Below are 24,958 nucleotides of genomic sequence, written 5' to 3'. Positions count from 1 at the left end.
CTAAGTGCAGCAAAATCTTTTGAGTGCCCTGTCTTTGGTTGTTTCTCCGTAAGTAATTGTGTGAAGTGTGTTTGCTCAAGATTCCATCCCTGCTTTAGAGGGTTTTGTTTTGTACAAGGTGCAGAAGCATCTTTGCACATTTATATTTTCATACTAGTCAGAGTTATGTAGCTCAGAATAATTTGGCTACTACTTTTTCTTTGCTAAATCAACTCCTGAGTGCTTCAGAAAACACACTGGTAGACAGCACACAACTTCGAGCTCACAAATAACCAAGTTTTACTACAATTTTACAGAGGAGGAGGCAGGCACAGTATAAATCTTTGCAGGGACTAAAACTTTCAACTTTTTCTTTAAGTCATCACTCCGCACTTGATAATTTTCCAAATTACAAGTTCAATGAAGAGATATCCTCAAACCTAGCATTCAACACCCACAAAAACCAACAGAAAAAAAGGGGATTGTGAGTCTATATTTCCAGAATTGAAAGAAAAAAATAATCAAGGACAGAAGTTCATGGTAGCATAGAACAAATAGCTTTACATGACAAAAGAACAGAAAGTCACCCAGAAATAAATTGATCATACACATGTTTAGACAGACTAATAACACTAAAGCAAATAAATCCATACTGGATTAGGAGCAGGCAGATTGCTGAACATTCATTTCATGCATTTAAAACCTGATCAAAAGTAACTGCATGTACTCCAATCTTTATGTCTCTTTCACAGAGGGCGTCCACCCTGGCATGAGGACTGAAGATCACCATCCACCTAATTAATTGCTCCTAAAATGCATCCAAGATATCAGAAGGTTTTAGAGTGAGAAAGAATGAATAATGTTTTACACATGAGCAAAAGTGCTGACCATAAAAAGCAGAGTTGTCCAGAGTTCTTCCAGGGGAACATCTAGGGAATATATGATTACAGTGCATTTTAAAGTCATTTGTCTTCTCCTAGTGGCAGGGCATATTCTTAAAGGTATTATAGCCTAGATTTAATATCTAACAGTAAATCGTCATAGTCCTTCCGGCAGCAGTTTCTTTGTAAATTATCGTAGCAGTCCAGCCATACAGGATATATTTTGATGCTTGTGTTAACAAGATCACCATGTAATGTAAGAAGTGCCAAAATACATGCTGCTAACATTTTTCATGTGTCTATGATTAGTCTCCTTCTTAATTTAGCTGTGCCTCTTTTAACCCTACTGCAACTAACCGGTAGCAAGATGGATGGAGCCAGCCAACATCTACCTGCCACACTATCTGCTCGACACCTCAACAACTATATTCCAATTGCTATTTCAATTCTTCCTTTTGAATGGGATTTGCTTTTGAGTTATTGCCCTGAAATCCAGCTGGGAAGCGGAAAGGCTGCCTGGTTGCCAGCAGACTTCTCAGCTGACTAGATCCTTGGCTGTCCCCACACAGTACATTACAGTGATGTGTTACATCATTTATTTCACTTCGTGCTATTCCAGTTACAAACTGCTAATCCTGTGATCAAACTAAATTACTGACTTCCAGCTCAATTCACCTTTTAAAATAAGCAATGCCCAATTCAAATATAGCTAACACCCCAATTATTAGAAGGTATGACATGCAATGCCAAGACAGGTCTACAGATTCTGTGACAGAAAATGTCTACAGAGTCTATGGTAAAAAAACAAAGACAAATTTCTTTAATATTACAATTTGTACAATAAATATTTAGTTATTTAAATCACAGGAATAAAAACTGGTCTTTATAGAAATAAAACAATTTGAAAGTTTGACATGAAATGCCATTTTCATCTCTCCAGAGGTCAACCTGAATTTTATTCAGTGGGAGGTGGACTTTATTCCAGCTGATCAAAAATAAAGAGGAAGATAAAGAAATCTTGCACAATTTCTCACAAAACAAGAATTCTTCCAAATTGCATTTGCTAAGTGTTTGCAACCAAGCAGCTCTTTCCATTACAAGCACATGTCAACATAAACCTCACAGCACACCAAGGGACTGCCTCCAATCTGTTCATGTCACATAACAAATACAGGAGTAGGCCCAATTCTAACAGGGGCAGCACGTGTGTCTTAAAAAGTAACCTATCAAAAAAGGAGGTAGAGAGAGATGAAGTCTATTCATATGAATGCTAAGCCCTGCTCTTTCCCCTTCAGTATTTTAGAAACCACCAAACAACGATTATTTCAATTCCAACATTTATTCCTTTCAATAAATATTAATTTTGTTTCAGAGTCTTGTTTTTTTTAACAGCTCATGTCATGAGTTTCACATGGTTAGCCCCCCCATCTTTTTTTTTTTTTTAACCCACAAACATCAGCAATAACATAACCACAACCTGCAGTCTCTGGAAATAGCATATCTAATTTTGGTTGAAGGTGTCAGCCAAGTATAGGACCTGCAATAGTGGGTTTCAATCTGACAGTCATAGGACTTCTTCAATGCAGTCCCTGAAAGTTGACTAAAAAAAGCAAGTTCACATATGTTACCCTGCAAAATACGGATGGGCAAAATTCCAGGAGAAAATTTTTAGGGCTTGAAAAATTAAAAAAAAAAGGTGTAAAAACACCATGTTGGAGTTTTCACAGAATCACAGAATGATAGGAGTTGGAAGGGACCTCTAGAGATCATCTAGTCCAACTCCCCTGCCAGAGCAGGTTCACCTAGAGCACATTGCACAGGATGGTGTCCAGGCAGATTCTTTGGAATTAATGGCTCTTTATAATACAGAATATTGCAGTCCTTAAAACAACTATTTACATCTGAAGAGCTATTTCCTTCTATAATGCAACTGTATTAAGCATCATTCTTTATAAACTGACTTTACTATTTGGAATAATACGTATGTTTGCTGCTGTGTATAAACAAATAGTTCAAACTAGCTACACTTGTATCCTCAGACACATTTAATTTTGATGAGAAAATATACTTGTCAACCGACCAAATCCAATTCTTTCACATTTGGCTCAAGGATTTATCCTAACCTACCATACACTGTGCCTTTGTTTTTGTATAAATAGTTCATGTGTCTAGACACAATATTACATGTTTATGCAAAACTGTATGTTTAATACTTTATGCAGATGATTAAATTTCAGCTTCCCTATAGTAATGCACAACACTTTGTTCTCCACATTAGGACACCCAAAACCTTTTCAGTTCATTTAATTCCCCAGTTTTCCTCAAAGTAATCAGGAACATCTCTGTGTTTATATAAGCTGTCCAAATCTTAGTTTTGTTATGAATTAATGAAATTCCATTATCAGGCAAAGACAGGCCCAGCATGTTTTCATGGTGGCTTCAAGCACCAATTATCTGGGATTTTGCAGTAACCAACCTGACCTTCAAGCTAAAACTGGGATTCCCAGAGAAAGAATACTATCATGGGCTGGGGAAATCCCCCAGCAGAATTGTCATCTTTGTTCAGGTAAGGTCTAATTTTCCAGACACTGCATGCTGCTGGACATAGCAGAATTCAGACAGCACTCATGTGCTGTCAAGGCCATGAACACTGTTTGTCTCCAACCTAGCCTCAAACCCAGCCTCAAACCCAAGATTTCACTGAACTCATATATTCTAGTTAGAACATGGAAAATAACTTCCATGAAAAAGATGAACATTCAAGACTCAAAAAAAAGTCATTAAGCATATATACACTTCTAAATTTTATTCTGTATCTGGCATGATACATTTCTGTCTCTCTTTACGCATTACACAAAGAAACCATAAGATTTTTCCCAGTTGGCTGAAATAAATGTTTCCATTATTTTAATTTTTCCCTCTTCCCAGAAACCCTATAATCAAATCTAGAATTGGTTCTGTCATAAAATCCACTGCATGTTGCATTCTGGCCCTTAAGCAGCATGTATTAGCTGTGTTCCTTGAAGAAGCAAAGAAGTGGTTTAGCCTTCTGCCTGAGGAAAGCCATGGTGTGCTTTGATACACAGAGGTGTATCAAAGCCATTTCTCATGAAAAAGGATGAATCTCAAGGACTGAAATGAGCCCTCGATGCAGAAAATACCAAGCTGTTCTTTATAGTCAAAGTGTGGGCACTGCAGGTCCAAATCAGACCAGGGAGTTTCTTCACAACTCAGGTTTGTCAAATGCTTTGCTGAGAAGTTTGAGGAAATCTTTGCTTTATGATAAGCCGTTTTAGATGAGGGCCAAAGCACAGAAGCTTTATTTCATTTTGTCAGCAGACAACAGACTGATTGCCCCCCCAAAAAAGCTCTCTGGAAACAGGGATTAACTTCCTCTTTCTACAGGCTTTGTTTTCTAACAGGACAATGCAGTCCCAAGACCAGGTACAGTGGGTTCCTGGTACCTTCCCTCAATAACCACTCCAAGCTTTAGATATCATGAGTCCATCTTCCAGAATATTATGGGACTAGCTTTAAAATAAACACATTGATACAGATTTTAACAAACCAAACCTTTTAATATGCTTTTCAAGCCCTACACTTTGTATTCCCAAGTTTATTCCAAATAATCACATTGTCTACAAGCTCTCATTAGTATTGCTAGTCAATTTAAGTTCAGTTCTCACACAAGCAGCAATGTGGAATTTTAAGAAAAAACTTCTGATGATTCAGAAATCACAATAGTTGGCCACGGAACTGTTGTCCAGGTAATAAATCCATTGCCCTCAAAGACAAAAAATCCAAAGCTGGAAGAGAAAGCAACTTTTCTTATGCCGCATCCTTATCTAAGAAATATTTATTTAATCATTGTACTTTCACCACAGTTTTCTTATTTGTCCCCATATAAATGAACATTTCTGTAATTGTTTGGGCCAAATGCATGTTTGACTTCAGGGTGATTTTCATTTTATTCTTCGTATATTACCTGGAGCATTATCATTGTAATCCTTTGTTTTCACTTAAACCTATCCATCTGCCTGATGGTCTGTCTAGACTGCATTTTGAGATAGTAAAATAAACAAAAAGGGGGGAAATCAACAAACATAAATAACCTACAGAGAGCCACACACCAGGTAATGACTCAAGTTACTCTTCACAAAAGCACAGCAGAATACAGCAACACTAATGCCAACTGCCAACTTCAAAAACCTGAACACCTGTGAAAAGTAAAACTCTCCTAATTAGACCTTGGCATTGTCCTCTCAGATTTACAGAGTCGTCATTTTGCTTTGAGTAAACATCACTATTTCTTTCCTAGGCAAACTCCTTGGCTCTGTTTCAATTATTTCCTTTAAATATTAAAGAGCAGGAAACATTTGTTTTCCCTTGTCACATCCTGTCCTGTTTACACAGCATCACACAATCCCCTTTGAAACGCCTGCTCCTACAGCAAGCTTGACACACACAGTTCAATCAAAACATTTGCTATTGTCTTTTACCAACTACAAACGAATTTCTGCACAAACGCTGAAAAGGTTTAAAGGTTTCGACAGGCATCTAAAGTCGAGCTAGCGCAACTGTCAAAGCAAGGGGGTGTCAAACTGCTGGGCTTCCCCGCTGCCACCCTGACTTCAAGAAGAAAAAGAAAGACAAAGCGATTCACTCCTTCACACAGCAGAGTCCTGGCAAAGAGCTCCCTCGCTGTAAAACCACTGCTCTCACAAAACACTCGAAAGCAGAAAAAGCACACGGACAGTTAGAGACGAGTGTGAAAGGGTAACTTACATTATTTAGAAAGACAGTGGGAAAGGACTGCTGCAGTTTCTTCGTTATTTTACACTGCTGTTGTTGGCAGAGCAGACAGCCAAAAAAGTTCACCTAAAGAAATCTCTGCTTTTAATTCTCTCTCCCCGTGCATTTACTCTGGAGCCTCTCAGCCTGAAGAGATCCGACAGTCAAAAGTTTATCCCCTTGTATTTCCGAATGATATGGCCGACTTTCCTTGGACACATACCAATGATGCAGTAAAAATAGACAAAGAGGGGGGGAGGGAAGAAGCAATCTAGCTTGAGCCTGAATCTTCTTAACTCAGTGTTTTCTGTAAAAGCTGCTCTTATGCAGAAGCTCCCATCCCTACACTAACTTGCAAAGCATGGAGTCATCCATCTGGTTTTCATAAACTGCAAATTACAGGCAAACCAGGGAATATATACAGTCCGGTTTTAGCAGAACTCCCCAAGCATCAGCCTTACAAGTAACCTGAGGTACAAAGGCTTTGAAAATAAACAGCCAGCCCCATGCTGGGATGGTCTCCCGCCTGCAGATGACTGACTGCTCCCCCAGGCAGCCCCCAGCACCACACAGCACTCAGGAAAGTGGCAGCCCAGTCCCCCCCCCCCGCTGTGGAAACAACCCAGCCCTGCAGCCCTCCCTCCCAGCACACACAGCAAAATCCAGTGCATTACTTGAAATAGTTCAACAGTTTAGCAAGTCATTTAGAACAACCTGGTTTTTATAAACAGGGAAGTGAATGCTGACCATTTACATTCTTTAAATGCTTCCAGGTGGGAAGCAAATCTATTGTGTTGGGGGGGGAATAGTTTTGGTTTGGTGGGTTTTTTTCCTCTAAGGCAGCAATTCTCAGAGTCAGCGGGCGGTTGCTTGATAGAGAACCTCTGGGGTGATTCGATCCATTACTTACAAGAGTGAACATATCACAAGCAAAAGTTTGAAAAGCATCCCGTGAAAGTCCATGACTTGAATCTCCTAAGTCAATTTCAATCCCTGTTTTCAGCTATTTAAAGATATACTGCCGTGATTACATTCAGGTACCAGAGGCTTGAGGGATCACCTATATTTTTGGATACCTCAAGGTTTTTGAGTCAGTACTGAAGAACATTGTTTTCTCAATAAAAATTTAGGAAACCAACTTTATGGTGGATAAAAAAAGTTTTGCCATTGCTTAAAACTAAAGTTATCTACATGTTCTTTTACTTTAAAATGTCTAGTTTTATTTAGTCTTTAGTTTTGCCATGGGACTTGCGCAAGCTTTTCTACTGGGAAAAATCTTAGTCTATTTGAACAGTGAGAATCTCTAAACGAGGCAGCTTTCACTAAAGCATGGGTGAATCGGCACAGTGAGTCATTAACAAAATAAAAACACCATTGTAAACACTCTGCCTAAAAGTCCTGAGCCTTGTCACTTGCTCAGTTTTTCATCTTTGTACAATTAGGATTGTGCTTATTGTCTACTCGTCTTGCACCTGGATCCCTGCATCCAGGATTGACATGATGGGACTGTTAATGTCAAAAGCAGTTGAATTATTTAAAAAAAAAAATAAAAAAATCAAGACTCTCTAAGCAGTAGAAGCAAAAGAGAAAATGATGAATGAATTTTGTGTGTATTTTTGCCTGTGCTGTCACAATTCCTTCCAATACTTCTATAACCCATTGAATAATTTCAGTCACATCAGGTAGAATGCTAGAGATCTCAAAGGTATTATATTCCTGCAGCTTTTACGAAAACAGGCAGCCCTCCAGATGAGTGAAATACAATCCAGTGATACAATGTAAAAGGCTACACATGAGCTCAGTTTTATTATTAGGCACCAGAGCACCCTACACAAACAAGAGGTGTACATGAGAACAGATTTCATGTGCCCTACTGCTCAGCTGCTACCACAGTTGTGCATCTTTGGTCTGCATTCTAGTGTTTTTCCTCTCTTCTGTTCTGTCCTCCCATCAAGGTAGTAAGCAGTGAAACACTTGAAATGCACAGACGTCAGCTGAAGCAAATAATATTAATTTTTGAAACAGGAATAAACAAGATTTATTAACAGTTGAGTTATTCTTCTCCCACTTAGTACACAAGTGAGGTGAACTCACCACATCTTGTTTTTATCAGGACTGATACTTTCCATGAAATCAAAGGACATGATCCTGGTAGAGCAGACTTCCAGGTTTGGGACTAGAAATTACTTCATAGGGTACAGCAGAGTAGCCCTTGCATGTTTTTCTGGACATGTAGGATCTCTTTCCCACTGTACTATCACAGTACAGGGCAAGTTGAATCTTGCCCTTGAATATTCTGACTTATCTTCAGAATAAGAACTCTCTTTTTTTTTGCTGAAACATGGCATTAAAGTGGAAACTTTAGTAGGTAGAAATAACCACTTTCAGTTTGCGATGCTCATGCCAACTGAATTTAATTTACATTAATGCATTAATTCACACTGATCTCTTAGGTACTCTTCAATATATCTGTTCTCTCAAAAAATTTGGTCGATTTATGTCAAAGGCTGCTTTCACAAATAACAACTCTGTAAGAAAACTTCAAGAAAATCCAAGAAGACTTTTTAAATGACCTTTCATTTTCCAAGCTCCAGGGATCATTGTTATCCACCATCTTTTTCTCCCTTCTTCTCTATTCTTCATTTCCTCTTTTGTATCATCCATGTGGGGTGCACCAGCATCCCACTGTCCATAGATAGCTCCTGCCTCCAGGCAAGCTAGCCGTGTGTCCCCTCACTGTTGCCTGGATATTACTGAAGCAGTCTCTCACACTCTGTCTCCATGAACTTTGAGGCAGTCAAGCACCATTTTTCTATCTAGCACAGGGATGTTAGTTTTCTGGAGAAACAGAGGTGGAAGATATTCATTAGTTTGATGGTGAGAGAAAATTTACTGCAGAAAACTTCATATAGGAAAGACTGAAACAAAGAACAGATCAGATAGGGAAAACAACCTGCTAGGAGCAATTTGCCTTCTCAGAAAAATGGCAGCTTCCATTTAGGATGTTTTCAAATGCCAGCTACAAAACAACCCTGTTATTGTCCACGTAAGTAGAAAACAACCCTGATTTTTCACCAAGATAACTGTTAGTGATGTCAGTAGGACAAGAGCAGAGAAGGATGCAGCTTAGGTATTTACTATACTGGTTATATGTAGCTTTGTATGTAGATTCTTGAAAGTTTTTTTCAAATCTCATTGCATGTTTATTAAAGCAAGGAAAAAGTGCCCCTCCTTAGCCAGTGACATACAGGTTGTGATGCACAGTAGGTGGCAGAATACGTATCTCTCTTGACCTGGATTCTGCTCCTATCTAGTCTAGTGTGGTTGTATTGGGAGTGCTGAATTGCAAAGGTATAGATGAAAGCAACCTGTTTTCCATCCTGATTTTTTGCAGTTTAAATACTGAGAAAGTGACAGGTAAAAAGTCTGGGTTTGATGGAGGATGCACCTTCCCATTTAATTTGAATCTGAATGATAGAAGCTCGGGATGGCAGATTAACAAGCCGGGGATGCACCACAGCTATGTGTTCACCTTTCATTTTAGCAGTAGACTACTTGGTGTAGGATTTTTAATATGTTTATGCAGATTTCTAGTTGGTCATAGTTTAAATCCTAGATTAATCTTCTGTTGCAAACAAGCTGGAAGGCTTTGTACGGACTGAAAAACCACAACTTTGACAAACTGAGACAAATCTACCCTTGGAGGAGTTCAAGGCAAAGCTTTGGTTCACTTACTGTTAATGAAATAAATTAATGTAGATGTTGGCACTGACAATAACCCGTTTTTAAAAGATGAATTAGCTGTGATATTATAAATCATTTTACTACCAGCATTTTAAAGCCAGCACATGGAATATTTTGGATCTGGGTTCAGATGCTAAGCTTGTATTCAGTTGGTCTGGCCTCACTTACTATGTATTTCATTTTAGTACTTCAGTTTGGTGCCTAGTGACTTGAATTGGGCAAAAGCCTGTCCCCCTCCAGAAAGGCACATTATTGTCAGCTGATCTTCCGAAGACATAATACAATGTCATAATCCTTTGCAGCCTGCTCCTGTTAGATGAGGATTGGGCTGTTTCAGTACTTTTGGCATTTTGCTTTATAATGTATCACTGCTTTTCCACAGAAAGAAAATACACAGCTCATACAAAACCATAATGCATTACAACCTTGATGGCATCGTTGGAGAAGCCCCATGGCTGCTGCTGTTTTCAATACAGCCTGCAGTAGCCCCTGGCTGTCCCCAGAAAAAAAAAAAATGGAAGAATAAGCATAGCACTAAGCCACTTTTTCCCATCAACTCCCACTAATATCTGTGACTGCAGGGATCTGGGCTTGCCTGGGGCAAGTGACCTCATTCTGAGCACTTTAATGACAGAGAGACATGCAGCCTTTTCGCTTCTAAGAGACCTGAAATGTTGGTCCCCTTTTTCCCACCCTGAAGCCCACAGTACAGGAGTTAATGGCTGGATACTTTGTATTCTTTAAGTACCAACCCAGCAAACAGCATGCAATGTATATGTCCCAGTGGTTTTCAGCAGGGAAGGTCAAATATTGGAAGGATGCAATTTCAAAAGACAAACATTAGATTGTTTTCAACTTTCCCCCTCTGGTTGTACACTCCCACTTCTTGCCATGCACTGAGGCGCTTGTTGGACTCCCAGTGAACAGATACAGTTCATCACCTGACAGAAAATTGACCCATGACAAAACGCATCAATTTTCTGCAAGGTGAGTGAGATGAATTAGCTCACAGGGGTCCGCTGAGTGCTGCAGTTGACACAGATGTGGGGCATTATGGACCAGAGCAGGGAAAGAAAGAAGACTGCGAGCCAAATACTCAAGCTGCTTATGAAAATATACTGTGAAACAGCAGGTAAGCCAAAGCCCACACTCCTCCTGACTGCAATCTTACTTCAAGCTCTAAGTCGCACTCCTGTGGCAACCATGACCCTTAAACACCGGCATACACTCAGTTTGTGCCAGGCTCACGCTTCTGCTCTGTACTGCCCTGAATCATAGTTTGCTACTCTCAGAAATTAACCACCAGCCCTGCCTCCTACAAAATCGTGATATCTCGGTATTACTGTTTTTCACAAACTTTGGCCAGGCTGGATGGGGCTTTGAGCAACCTGCTCTAGTGGAGGTGCCTCTGCCCATGGCAGGGGGTTGGAACTCAATGATCTTTAATGTTCCTTCCAACTCTAACCATTCTATGATTCTATGATTCACATAAGTAAGCTTTCTTTCAAAAGCAAGTATCCAGGAAACACTGATGTAATACCTTTTCATATGGCTGCACTCATGAAAAGTTCTGAACCAAAAATAATGTGTCCAAATCCCTCTTTTTGTTTGAAAACATAGTTCATCCAAGAATCAGAAGTGTTACCATGTGACCAGTAATACAAAGAAAAGAGCACATGAAGAATCACAGCAAACAGTTCAAAAGCAGCTCTAGGCCTGAAGTTGGTTCACAAGATAAGTGTTGAATACTGGACACTTTGTTTGTGAAGAGAAATAGAAAAAGCTACATTTTCAAAAAAGTATACCATGCTTATATATTTCTTGGCTTAGTTTTTCTCTGACCTTGCCTGGAGCTATCCACTCTTACAGCATACAAAGAACTAGTATGTGTCTGGTTTACCCTGGACCTATCCTACTTTCCTTCCTTCAAGTACAACGAGAAAGAGGGGAAAAAAAGGCATGTCGAGACCTTTGCGCTGAAGAACCTGAGACTCTAGGGGAAAAGAAACAGCCCCCTGTTTCTCAGACTGCAAGCCCTGCGTTGTAGTGAGGAAGACTGAGAGTAGGAAGAGCATGTGGCAAAGACTGAAGGGCTCTGGGGAAGCTTTTAAGGACTGTGAGGCAGGGAGAACAAGCAACTTAAATGGTATGGAGCAGAGAGATTCAGGAGGATGGGATCTGGGAGGCCTGCACAAAAAGGTAGCTCTAGGATGGGAGGAGAGGAGTTGTGGCAGAAAGATGAAGAGGCTATGAACTATGCAGTTGAAGCAGGGGGTCATGGACCATAGGGAGGAGCTAGATACTCCACACTGGCATGAGCTGGAGACTGGGTCTAAGGATGAGGTGCCTCAGGCTAGGAGACACTAAAAGCCCTGGCTCACATCTTCCCATCTGTGTATTGGAGTGTGACAGCGTTAACACTGTGAACCAAGGAAATGTTTTGATGTAGCTCTGGGTCCCAAAGTGTATGTAAGAGTCAAGCATAGATTTCAAAGTGATAGAGGAGAGTGGTATCAGGAGAAAATGATGGGGGAAAAGGAGAGAAGGAGGCAGATTTCTTTAGATGGTCTTATGAAGACAATGTCTGAAAACTGTAATATGCTAAAAGTTCAGCCACTGCAGTGCCAGAGTTAATATCAACCTCAGCAAATACCTATCAGCTTGCTCTTACACATTCAAAAAATAATTGAAAAGAAAGACAAAAGTACCACTCTGCAGTTAAGCATCCCAATTAGAAGCAGAAATTAAACCACACATATGAGAAAAGATTGTAATTCTCAGTCCCATTTCAGCACTTAAGTAACCTGTCCCCTGTTGCTGTTAGCTGGAGTTTGTCAGAGTAAGACCTGCAGAATTCCATGTCAGGATATTACTATAACAAACATTAATATCTGACAGTTAAAGTACATTAGGGGGGTTATACTATACTTTTGGGAGCATTAGGTAAAGCGTCAACTGAAGATGCTGTGTAAAGAGAAAGAGGTCAGGAAGAAAGCGAGCCCCAGTATGATTTGGTTTCATAAGGGAAACAGCAGTGCAACCCTTGAATCTTAACAGGTACTATGCTTCTCAGTTTCAGGTGCTGTGAACCAGCAGTGATAAGAGGGAAAGGCCGACAACAGCCAAGTTAATTTTTTTAGACAGCAGGAACCAGGACAGAACACAGCAAGCTGCCCACTCAATTAGGCACATTTTATGCTATGAGCTTAAATTGCTGCCTTTTTAGACCTTTGGCCTGACTACACGGACAAAATGGAAGGAAACTGAAATATTTAAAAGCTCCTTTGTGGATGAAGGAGCAGTGGCATGTGTAGTATTTCCTGCCTACTTGAGCACATACTGGGATATGACTTGCTTTCTGGGCCTGAGAGAGGTGAGTTAGAGAGAGGAATCTGGGTGGGCCATCTGGAGGCCGCAGTTAATTTTATACCAGTCCTGTATATGCCCTAAAAGAAGGTATTTTGCAAGACTGTGCCTTTTACAGTCTATCAGAGCAATGCAGCAATGCAGAGAGTTTGTTCTGTAAGCCAATGATTCTAGTAAGAAGAAAGCTTAGGGCTTGCCTATGGAGTCCAAGGGAACATCTTCCCAGGGTAGGAAGAGAGCACAGCCAGAAAGTATCTATATGCCCCTGATGCTTGTTTCTTTCAGCATTGCTGGCCAGCTGGGAGGCTGGGCATATGGGACAGAAGGGAGAGAAGTCAAAGAATCCAGTGGACTCTGGCAAATACAGATTTAAGGCAGCACAAACCTGAAGACCACTTAGCCGCTGCAATTCACTCTGCCACAGGCAAGGAAGGTAGGAGTGTTTTTTTTCTTTCTGTCTTGAACTGTGTTTTCTATTGTATTTCAGGCAGGCCACTCTACAGAACTGGCCCTGTGGCAAATTCCTGCTTGAGAAACTTCCTCTATTCTCCCAGGGTGAATTTTGCACATATAACCTGCCTTGCAATCATTTTCTTTCCTAAATGCAGTTCTTTCTCTGAGTAACGCCACCAAAATAAAATGCACACAGTAGAAGGAGACCCTCTGCTCTTAATGTATGAGTGAGATCTGAGTACTACAACCCTGCTGCTTTTTCTTTTTTAATAGAAAAGGCTGCATGTTTAGCATTCTGCATTTTTTAGAACCACCCAGTATATTTCACTTTATTGGTAACAACATCCCTTACCTAGAAAAGGATCTACTACCTAGGAAAATGGACCTGAAAAAAAACCCAACACCACGATGAAAGATTTTACAAGCTCTCACAGGTATAGGTGAAAGTTTAGGGTATACAGCACGGAGGATATTAGTCAAAGGGTTCAGATTTAAGATATAGGACAGCTTATCCAAGGAGCCTGAGGCGGAGTTGTTTGCAGCTCTCAGCATCTATCCCTACAGAGACCTGAGTACTAATCGTGAGTGATTTTATAAGGAAGTCTACCTAAAACTGACAGAAGGCTGTCACTGCTTCTTTCAGGCCCTCAGATATTTTCCCTCTTACCTGGCAGTTTAGTTTTCTGGTCAGACTCAAGATAGCTGATGGGAGGAGGACACGTGGTATTTTATTCACAGGCCCTCTCTTACCATAATCTTAATTGATGTCTGTCAAGCATATAGGACACATCAGCAGAACACCTGCTAATAAGCCAAATCCCTAAGATGAAAAGCACCCTCAAAGCCTCCTGCTTTCACTAAGAATTCAAATACTCAGAATGTAATGAATTACAGCTCTGGTAACTCAAAACTCTTGTTAATCTAGAGAGGTGTTCTTTCCCGAGAGATTGATCAGTTTTGGGACCTGGTCTGACATTCTCAAGGGCAAAGAAGGAGAAACCTATTAGATCAGATTCAACATTACAGGCTTTGTAATCTGGTAACCGTAAGTACATTTGGGAAGTACTGGTAAAAGGTCATGGCAAGAGGTCAGGGTTTCAGTCAACCCCAAATGAGTACCTTCTGTTAACTGCTGAATAACCAAACAATAGCTATATTGCAAATGTGCCTGCAGACTAAAGACTCAGCCACAGGAAAATGTTGGCAGAGGATCCCACAGTCAACATACAGTGCACCTACACAGCCAGTGGAGGAAAAAGAATGGCAGTAAAAACACTGCCCTGGAAAGCAGTTCTTAGTTCTATTTCCAGCTTTCTTGCAGATTTCATTTCCCTCTTTTGTAGATTGAGGATGATATGCTTATCTGCTTCCCAGCCTATCTGAAAGCTCAGTTAATGAGTATTAGTAAATCATTTTGTTTTCACAAACTGCCTACCATCTCAGAATCAGAAAGTACAATTATAGTCTATGTGATTCAGAGTAGTCAGGTTTTTTATGAAGGATGTTGATTCAGCACCCTGTTTTAGCAAGCCCTGTGAATACATCTTGAAAATTATCTCTCTGGGAGGAAGTCAAATCAATTTTAATCTTCCGCCTGTCTATCCTGATGCAAATCAAACAGGGACAGTCTGCCCCTCAGAACAAGCCATGTTGTGTTGAACTCGTGATGCACAAGGGAGTTCTTTCTTTAGTCAAGGGAGAGACAATGTGGTAAGCATATTGATTATTCTTAATTATGTACTGAGAGAGCACAGAAAAAAATTCCTAGGTGTGCATTTATGCCCGATGTGTGTCTTATGGCTTTCATTGTTACTTAAGTACCGAGATCCTGCTTTCATATCTATAGACAACAAAGAATTTCATTTTCATCTTTACTAATCAAGGCTTAGTATCTATCTACTACTTAGAGAGAGTGACTGAAAACCTCTGCCTTGTGTTCACACCCTGGCACAGAAGCAGCTTATTGCTGTAATTACCTTTAGTTCATATACTACCATGCATGTACTTTATTGTTGTAGAGGAGGCTCAGACTCAGAGCTGAACAACAGCAAGCATCAAGACCCACCTGGTTAAAATGTACTAAGTACAATACCTGCCCATAATTTGACTACTTTTATTTGAAAGTTTCTGTCTAACTGCCTCTTAGCCACTGCTTCCCACAGATAGAATTGCTTGACTGGCCCTCTGCAATTCAAGACTCATTGAACGATGCAGTCCTTAAAAGCATTATAGATGAGTAGGGAGTTGAGCCAAAGGTCTCCAGACTGCATCAGGGCTGTCTGCAGAAGCTGTGCACAGCCCCAAAACACAAGCAGCACGGCAGAAACAATGACACAACCCCCAGGGCATATACCCCTGTTGGGTACATCCATAGGGGGGCAGGTTAGACAAGCTTAAAAGAACACGGCATCAGGCCTTGCCTCACATTTGCTTTTATTTTTTTGGCATGACTCAAGGCTAACAAAGACCTGATTGAAACTTGGAAGTAAGGTTTTTCTTGTGATTTTAAAAAGAAACATAGTGAACACACTTATTTACAGTGACAGCTTCTTTTTTTTCCCTCAGGTATCATGAACTCAAAGCCTGAGATGAATTTTCTGGAGATCCTGGCACTTCTGGTTCAGGAGAGAGCTGAAGAAGTACCCTGGAGAAAGGACCATCTTGGCAATATTGAAATGCTGTCATAGTGCCATATGGGACATTTCCAGCCATGCCAAAAGAAGGAAGAACTAAAAAATATTGCAATAGCCTAGTCTGCTTGAGGCTTCCCACCCAGTTTTGAGCTCAGAGCTGTTTCGATAAGCAGCCAAATCATGAGGTATTTGTCTTAGCCAAGCTGAACTCTGTGAGGTGCACCCAGTCATCCCTAGCAATTACTATTCACATTGTCTGATAAGATTTTGTAAATGAAAGAAAAAGAAATAACATAGTATAGCGACCTCAGACTATTGTGTGCTGACAATTACTTTGCTCTATGGTCATGACAAAGTCACTTAATCTGTCATATCTTTACTTCCTTCATCTATAAAGTGAGATCTATAGGTGAGCTCCTCAGCTACCAAATGAAATTCAGGGGCAGACAATAGTTCTGAGATTCCCCATGGTGCCCAGTTCTGACAGGGACATTAAGATTTTCTTTGCTGGTGTAAAGGGTGAAAGAGAAAGCCTGAAAAGTAAAAAATTGAAAAATATTGTCCAAATATGGAATATTTTATTTAAAATTCTGAATATTAGAAAGGACACATTAAAGAGAAAAAGTCAAGCTCATCCCATGCCTGCAGTCTTTTGCTCTGTGGAGCTGTGAACATTTCCTAATAGCAGCCAGCAAAGAGGACTGAAATCTCTGAATATGACTTTGCTTTTTCTACTGCTAGGCATATATCTTAGAAGATGACAGCACCTATAAGCATTTTTGGGAGCATTCCATTTCTAGCCCTTTCACACTTTTCTGAACATTACTTATGACCTTGCAAAACTGCTACTGTTTGAAACGCGACTGGATGATCAAATAGTGGAAATGCAGCAAAAATGAGAATTAGATGCAGATTAATTAAAGTCATATAAAAAAAAAAAAACTGGCAAGTTGAAATGGGTTGTGTCCCTTAACTTTTTCCTTCTTGCCTCCCAGGAAGGTCTCATTTGAGAGTGAAATAGTGTAGTCCTTGTAGTCATGACACTGCATACAAAGTAGCTGCTCTTTTACTTCAGACAGAGGAAAATACTTTAATAGCTGCCTCACTGAATGACAGCGCCTACCTGCCTTGCTAAAACATGCCCTTAGTCTTAGAAGAAAAGCCACAATAAGACAGAAGACTACTTACTAGTGTTCCATAGAGTCCGCGCAGGAGTATCAGAGGCCGAAATTCACTGTGCCACTGATGAGAAGATTTAGCTCCCTGCAGCGTTCAGACAGTTGGTCCCATTATGGCCATCAGGCGGCTGAGTTAAAGGATGGCCTTGCACAAACATAAACAGCTTGTCAGCACAAGCCAAAGAGGCGGGTCTGCCCTGCCAGCCACAATGCGAGCCAATGATTAGCTTCTTCGCATTCTGGGTGTTCAAGATATTGTGTTTCATTCTTAAGCAGGGGAACAAGAGGGACTGACAAGGAAGGGCTAGTGCCTGACAGTTTACTGCTAGGCAGTAAAATGCTTAAGGCGGAAGGAAAGAAAATATCAATAAGTCACTTCAGGAAAAGCACATATTTGCTGCATATTCATACAAAGACTTTTAGAAAGCCCACAGGCATCTCCAATGCATTGTTCCTTTTAGGCCAATTAAATAAACACACAACCTAACAAAAAACCTGTGAATTAAGATTAGCCCATATTCACTGTAAAGAAGTTTCACTTGCAAAGTCTCTGATTTTTCTGCTTTCCATCCTTATTCTTATTCTTACTAACACACTTTGTTTGCTGTTACTGGGGTTTCTCACTTCCCTGTCACAAATGTCTTACTCTGACCTTCTTGACCTGACCCTCCAACCTTCATTGATCCTCCTATGATTGCTTCCCTTCACCCCCATCTTAACCACGTGTTCTTTTGGTCCCAATCTCTCCAAAAGAGAACGGTCAGAACACAGGCACCTTGGGGTAAGGTTCTGTGAGACAACCAAGTTGATGGAGCAACTTACTGCTGTCACAAGTGGAGGTATTGAATCTCCCCTCTCTTCACCACCACACCATGCCCCCCTTTCAAGGAAAGGTAATGTAGCACAGAGGTAAATACTTCTCTGTCAGTTTAGTGATCTTAACAAAGAGACAGAAGAGGTATTCCATGGAGTGAATACTCCCTGAAATTTGAGCTCCTTCTGATCTTGCCTCAGCCATCTATGATCCCACCTGTCTCCCCAAGTTCCTCTCTCCTGTGTTGTTTGAATTCAATTGTTCTTGGTTAATTGAATACTCCGCTTACAGCTGCTGATCCCATTTCATCCCAGCTCTGTCCTACTTTCTTATGCCTCCAGTTTGGCTGTGAGGCCTGTCTGCCACGAAAATGAGTCTCATCAAGTCTCTTATAACAACTCGCTGCATAAATACAATGCTTTGTACTTCAGCCTCAGCCTCTTCGAGCTCTTTTCTGCTTTAGAAATAATTAAAATCCTCCTTAAAAACCATAACATCTTTTTGGCTTTCACTGTTTTTTCTCTGACCTTTCTGATTAATTCTTCTCTCGGCATCTCTTCCTCTCTCACATTCTCTCGGCATCTCTTCCTCTCTCACACTCCCATGGCACCCTACTTCTTATATTCTATCCAGCTTTTACTGTTTGCTTGTGCAGATTCCTGTACCACTTTTATGTCAATGATTTATAAGCATGCTTTTCTGTTTTTCAGCTTGCTGCTTTTCTCCAGTCCCATATTTTACTCTGTGTTTTAGGCATACTGTATTAAATGTCTTGACAGCTCCAAATTTTAAGATCCTTTTCCGGGGGCAAATTAAAGCAGCCCCATCACACTACATTCATTACTGTATACTCTTGGCACAAGTCATTTCCCTTCGTCTCTGCTTTGGTAAAAGAGCTGAGCCCCCTGCAGAAGCAGATGCTGCAGTTAGCACCTCGTTCAGATGGGCAGGCGTATGGCAGCTCTCAGGCTTCTGCTGACAGGCTGCGTGTGAGTTCTGGCACATATCGCTGCATCACAACGTGCTGGGGTCACGTTTGCAAGTTTGTCTTCGCAGGGAGACATACTAGGCACGTTTTTCAATGATATCTGAGATTCTGGTGCAATTGCACGGCTCCATCAGCTGCCACACAAGTGTATAACCTACAATACCTATACCTTTATCCAGATTTCCGGCTGAGTTAACCCTGTGCTATCCACATGAATAACATTATTTTACCAGAGTTCCCTTCTTTAGTATTTTGAAAAGGTAAATCTCTGTCCAGATCCACTGTGTGATCACAGTATTTGATTAATCTAATTATTTTGATTACTGAGCCTGGATCTTATTTCCAATGTACCTATATTGTTCTTCACAGAAAATTCAGCAACTGAGGTCAGCCTTTGTTCCATACCCCAGCCACATTGCCTACATTGCCATGAAAGCCATGCTTTCTTGTTCTGAGCTTCAAGGCCTTTTCAGAGCTTCTCCTTTCTTATTGATCCACTCCCACAACTTTCTTCATGACAAGGCCTGTCTTTTCAGCCTTCTCTCTTCCTACAAAGCTCTCTTTTTTTCACCTTCTCCTCTATGCAGAGAATGCCCTGCTTCATCAAATCATCTATTCTTCTTTCTTTTCTACAGTCCACATGTCACAAAATATAATGTATCAGAATGAGAGTGAGAAGCAATAAAAGGGTGATAAGTCACTCCAGAAAGAGAGATATTTCATCTGAATATATTATGTGTGCTACAAATTTTCTATCAATCAACCATATACCATATCTTATGCACCTTACACAGTTAGACTTTTTACAGAACAGGATAGGCATCAAAAGCCCTTGATGGATATGGATCAAGTGCCCAAACACTGTACATGAGATTGTGAAAAGACTGGTATGAAAAGACTGTTTGTAGCAGCACAAGAGAAAGCAAGCTAGCTATTGCATCTCTGATTCCCATGGCAATTTATTTAAGATGCTAATTCACTGTAGCCACAAATAAAGAAACAAAAGACAGAGCAAGAATGAGCTGATTTAGTGGACTATTTTGAAAAGGCACACTTTAGAAAAAGTCACCCTGGGTATAACTCCTGAGATTCCACTTGTAGAATTATGCCAAGGATGAATCTGCCTCTTTGTCCTTAAGGCTTGTATGACGCAGGAAAATTGTTACCAGCACTGCCAACGGTACCAACCCAGGCACCAGCTAAGTGAGGTGGCCAAGGTGATTTAACAGCTCACTTTTACTAAACAGGTCACCCAGCCCTCTGTCCTCATTGCCATTCCCAGCTACGCAGGCATACCCCCACCCTTACACACATTACAGGAACGGTGTGAAAGCTCACAGACTATATTTGTCTTGCTGGATATGTTTTTCAGACAGGTTAATGATCTGACTCATCTCCTTGCCTTGTTAAACAGCACAAGAGCCAGAGGAGGGAAGCAATAAACACATGTGGCTGGAAGAAGGAGAGAGAAAGACGTGGAGACCAGAATCACCGCCACCTTTCTAATAATCAGAAAGCTGGCCATCATCCCCAGAAGCCACTATCTATTCTGGGGTGAGACCTAAAAGTACGAGCCTCAGAACTATGCCAATCTTAAACACAAGGTCCTAAAAGCTCCTGTAACCCCTTGTTTGACTTCCAGCAAGCACTAAAGTGTTTTCTTGAAATGTGTTTTCCAAAGGAAGGTGAGGCTTTATTTTAATTAAATGCAGGTTTCTGAAAACATAGTAATAATTTGTTTTCTTAGAAAAAAATTGGATAGGAGACAGATTCTGACAGGCAAAAAAAGGAAACATTTATGGGTTTTGCATCCAAGACCAGAAAATATTTGGGTTATGAATCACCAGAACTTAATTTTGCCCATTCCCTAGGTTGCAGGCTCCATGGAGTAACATTTTGACTCTGTCCCCTTCCATATTACCATCCATGCATCTAGCTTCTACCACTTATTCTTTGCTTAGTAAAACTGGTTTTTTCCTTTCCCTTTCTGTGGCCTCAGTGTAGCCTCACTCTGCCCTTTCCTCTCAAAACACAATCCCAGCTGGATGCCCTTTTGGCTGTCCTCTGCTCCTCCTCTGGGGCCAACAAGGAACCTCAGCCCCCCTGAGGCTCAGCCTGACCAGTTCATGTCTACCCCCTATGCTGGGAGGAGGCATCTCCTGCTTCCCCAGTAGGAGCCGCAGACACTGAAGAATGGAGTGGAGCGAGAAGGTTTTTGTCATGTTTTACTGGCCTGGTTTCAATTATAAACTGGGTCACAAGTTATTCCCAGAAAGCACACACAAGCTCAAGCAATGAAAGACTTTGGATAGTGACAAAAGAAGTGAAACTCTGTAGATGAATTGTTTCATTTTTCTTTAAAAAAAAAGGAAAACAAATGGGAGGAATGGCAAAGGGAAGAAATCATGTGCAGATGCAGCACACTAACATATGAGGCTGCAATCAATGGGAACTTGGGCTTAGTCCCAGCTCAGACTATGTGCACTTTGAACTTTGAGCTCTTGGACCATTTCCTAACTAGAGAGCTAGCGACACACTGTGGAACTATTTAACCCTTTGGTGGTGCCTCATGAGGTCTAGCAAATGCCAGAAAAAACTCTGGGGATGTTCTAACCCCTGGAGGCCACATCTGACTATAGGAAATATCCCTGTGCTCCAAATGGCTTAGTGAAACAACTGCTGTCAGCACCTCACTCTTCATGGCTCTCTACACAGAAAGGTCAGGCTCTCGAGTACTCCTTCCTGCACTGCTGAACGATTGCTAGGATCTCCCCCTTATCTGCCACCACCCCATGCAGAATCTGCCTCTCTTCAAGGCTTGTCAGATCTCCTCCAAGTTCATCAGTAACGCCACACCAAGGATCAGATCAAACAGAGATACCCACCTGGAACTTAATAGGGTAAATAATGCCACATTGCACCCAGAGACTTGTTTCTCTGCTTCACAGGAGTGGAAAAGCAGCAGGTGATTATAAAATTTTAACTGTACCCAAAAATACAGACATTATAGCATGTAGAAAGAAACAAGGGTTATATAGCTGATGTACGTCAACAGCTGCCATGTTATTTCTATCCTATCTGACTATCACTGGTGTTCTAGTTAGATCTGGACTAGTGATTTCACCTTTTATACCCCTCTGTAAAGTGGTAGTATTATGTCTTATCTATTTCACAGAACTACTGTGTGGATACATTTACAGTGCTTTGAAACTCTCACTGAAGACACTTCGCACATACAAACTGTTACTATTTTCATTATTGATTTGAGAAATACATCCTTTGAAAGTCAATAAACAGGATAACTACTTTGGCAGGATAATTTTTGTTTAGGATTTCCTGCCACCTCTAAAGTCACTCATTCCAAACATAACACAAATGCACTAATAAAATGAGAAGCGCCTCCAAAAACACATGCACCCTGGGTAAAGATTAACTTTGGGGTTGTAGAGCGCAGTAAACCTACAAGCTTAAATACTATCTTTGCAAGTTTTCTCCCTATTTTCTTTGAGTCCTGTGTCCCGCTAAGAGGTGGTTCACAGGCCCCAATTGCCACAGAGCTCGAAGTAGGCCTTTTAAGTACAAGCTACTCTTTGCACGTGCGTTTCATTTGCCTTTCGGGTGTGCTCCACCATACTTGCAGACTACGGGCCTCAATTTTCCATCTCACCTGCCGGTCTGGTAGTCTGAGAGTTTTTGAGCATCTAGGTTTATCTAGACTGCACTGTGACAGCAGGGTAGCAAGAAATACCAAAGCTAGCTCTAAAATAGCATGTGTGCTGCTAAAGTACTAGAGAACTGAGTCAAGAAGCAAAGCAAATTGGCCTGTCGTGGACACCATGCTGCCATAACTGGGCTTCTATACCCAAGCTGGCTATAAGCTGCTTGGAGCCATGCTATACTACACTACAGGCATTTCTTTATTAAATTGTGTGAATGAATCTAGACACAAGATTTCAATTCCACTGTTGTTCAGGGGTGGTTCGTGCACTTCTAGTGGGATTTTTCAAACAGTGCTGAAACACCCCTTAGCGATGATTAGCTTTAGAGTTCACAAAAACATTTCAGAAGGACAAACGTTTTGGCTTTGGAGCAGATCTACGTTCAGAGTGTCGGGTACTTCCAAAAAGAGCCACTGACACCAGCAGCACACACATCTACCCTAATTTCAAATTACAAGACAATTTGCTGCCAAAGAGTATTTTTCTAGGTAACAGTATACACATTTCCAGCAGTATCTTTGGAAGAGACAAATTGGTGTGAAAAAACACACCATCTCCTTTATTAGGTGTGGCTTTTGCGATGTGGGCTTCTTCACAAGGAAAAAGAAATAGCTTCCCCAGTTTCTCACACTTCTCTGTGGGCTGAGATGCCCCTGCTCACACAGAACAACTCAAGAGAGATATTCAAAAGAACTCTTTTGTGAAGACCTTGCTATCATACAACAAATAGTTATGATTAATTACAAGACTGCCTTCAAGATAACAGTGGCTCCTGCTCCCATTATAAACTCTATTCATCTTGAACTCAGCAGTAAATATCCCACTTGCTTCTTTGGCAGAGAACCAAACCACTGCATCAACAAGAGCAAAGGATGCTCAGAGACCATGAGGTATTTGCCCATCACAGGAAAAACGCTCCGATTAGCAATGCAGTGACCTTGGTTCAAAGAAAGCACTTTAGTATGAGCCTTCCTTTTAAGCATATGAGAACTCCCGCTGATTTCACTGCCACATCAATGAGGTCAGCCATGGATTTATCCAGGAACTAAAAGGAATTATCTCCCTTCACACACACACTTACTCTGAATAATGGCCAGAGTGGTCTGTGCCTCATGGTGCAGATGCGACTTGTCCCCCCCCACTCCCAATGAAGATCAGCAGTTTACCTCTTCTTGAATGAGACTACACATGCGTTTTATGTCATCTGGCTACTTGCTGAATCGGAGTGAGGGAGATAACAAGAAAAAACACTATACCCAGCTTACTTCTAAACCCCCTTCCTACCCAGCAGCCTAGAGAAAATTGTGCTAGTTACCTAGCATGCAGAAACACTTAAATAATTTAAGCGCTTGAAAAGGAACCGCAGAGGCACAATACATGTCAGAATCATTCACTTGAATGAACAAAAGATGGTGATGTGTACTTATAGAAGCCTGCAAGCAAACGTGACAGTCCAAGTTTTCAGTATCCTACTATAACAGGCTAGTAAGAGGGAATTTTGATGAATTCCAGGTGTTCTCAAGTCAGATTCCTGGTGACTACCCATTCCCCTATAAAAACAGGGCCATGCTAGTTTTCAAGCAAAGCTCTGTTACAGAGGTATTCTAAACAGTAGGAGAGGGAAAGAAGACCTTGATGTCCAAAGACATTACAAGCTTTAGCCATGCAGGAGAACCCAATTAAAATATAGAAGTCCCCTCATCCACGTAGCATATGGCTAAAGCTGTCATGTAATCAGAACCAACCCACCCCCATGTCTGGATTTAATTATGTCATGCCATTTTATAGCAACCTAAGAAAACTGAACTGAGGGATAGGGAGAGGTGGGGTGTCAAAAAAATCCCAGAGTAATTCTTCAGTCAATCACACATATAAGAACCTAGGTAAAAATGAAAAACAACAATATCAGCAGACTCAGCATACAAAGGTTCTTATTAAAAGCAAGAACAACAAACAAGTCTATAGACAATGGCTCACTGCAGAGTGAAAGCACCAATACTACCACAAATTTCTGTGTGGTCTATAAAATTCAAGCAAACTTACTAAACTAATGCATACTGAAAGAATGGAGTTCTGTTCAATATGCTTTCACTGTTTTGAATGGAATGTTAAAATGCTTCAGAAATATACATTTTGTTACGAGTTCTGCACATATGTAAAACTCTCCATAAGAAAATATTTGTATGAGATCGTATATTTATATAGCAACTGTAAGTTATGGAGAAAAATCTACATAAGAACATGCTTGTAATTAATATGGAAGTGCAAAGGGCATGACTGAGAATTGAACATGACATTTAATTTTTAGCTCAATGTGAGTCTAACATCAACTAAATTATATGTTCTTATTTGCAAACAAAAATGTCTAGATAGATTTGTTGCAAATGCTAACTAGGGGGACGAACTTAAAGT

General features: G+C 40.7%; 1 protein-coding gene across 1 annotated transcript in view; it reads right to left on the bottom strand.

Annotated features, from left to right (window-relative positions):
• TRIM2 (tripartite motif containing 2) overlaps positions 1-5,864 on the bottom strand; it is a 64,173-nt gene extending 58,309 nt beyond the window's left edge. Inside the window, exon 1 of the mRNA XM_074148289.1 lies at positions 5,646-5,864. The gene's annotated coding sequence lies outside the window, so the exon portion shown is untranslated. The remainder of the gene's footprint in view (positions 1-5,645) is intronic.
• Between the last annotated feature and the right edge of the window lie 19,094 nt (positions 5,865-24,958).

This window comes from Numenius arquata, chromosome 5 (genome assembly GCF_964106895.1).
Source record: "Numenius arquata chromosome 5, bNumArq3.hap1.1, whole genome shotgun sequence".
Taxonomy (NCBI): Eukaryota; Metazoa; Chordata; class Aves; order Charadriiformes; family Scolopacidae; genus Numenius; species Numenius arquata.
The sequence above is the reverse complement of the archived record's forward strand: the minus strand, read 5'-3'. Positions and strand labels throughout refer to the sequence as shown.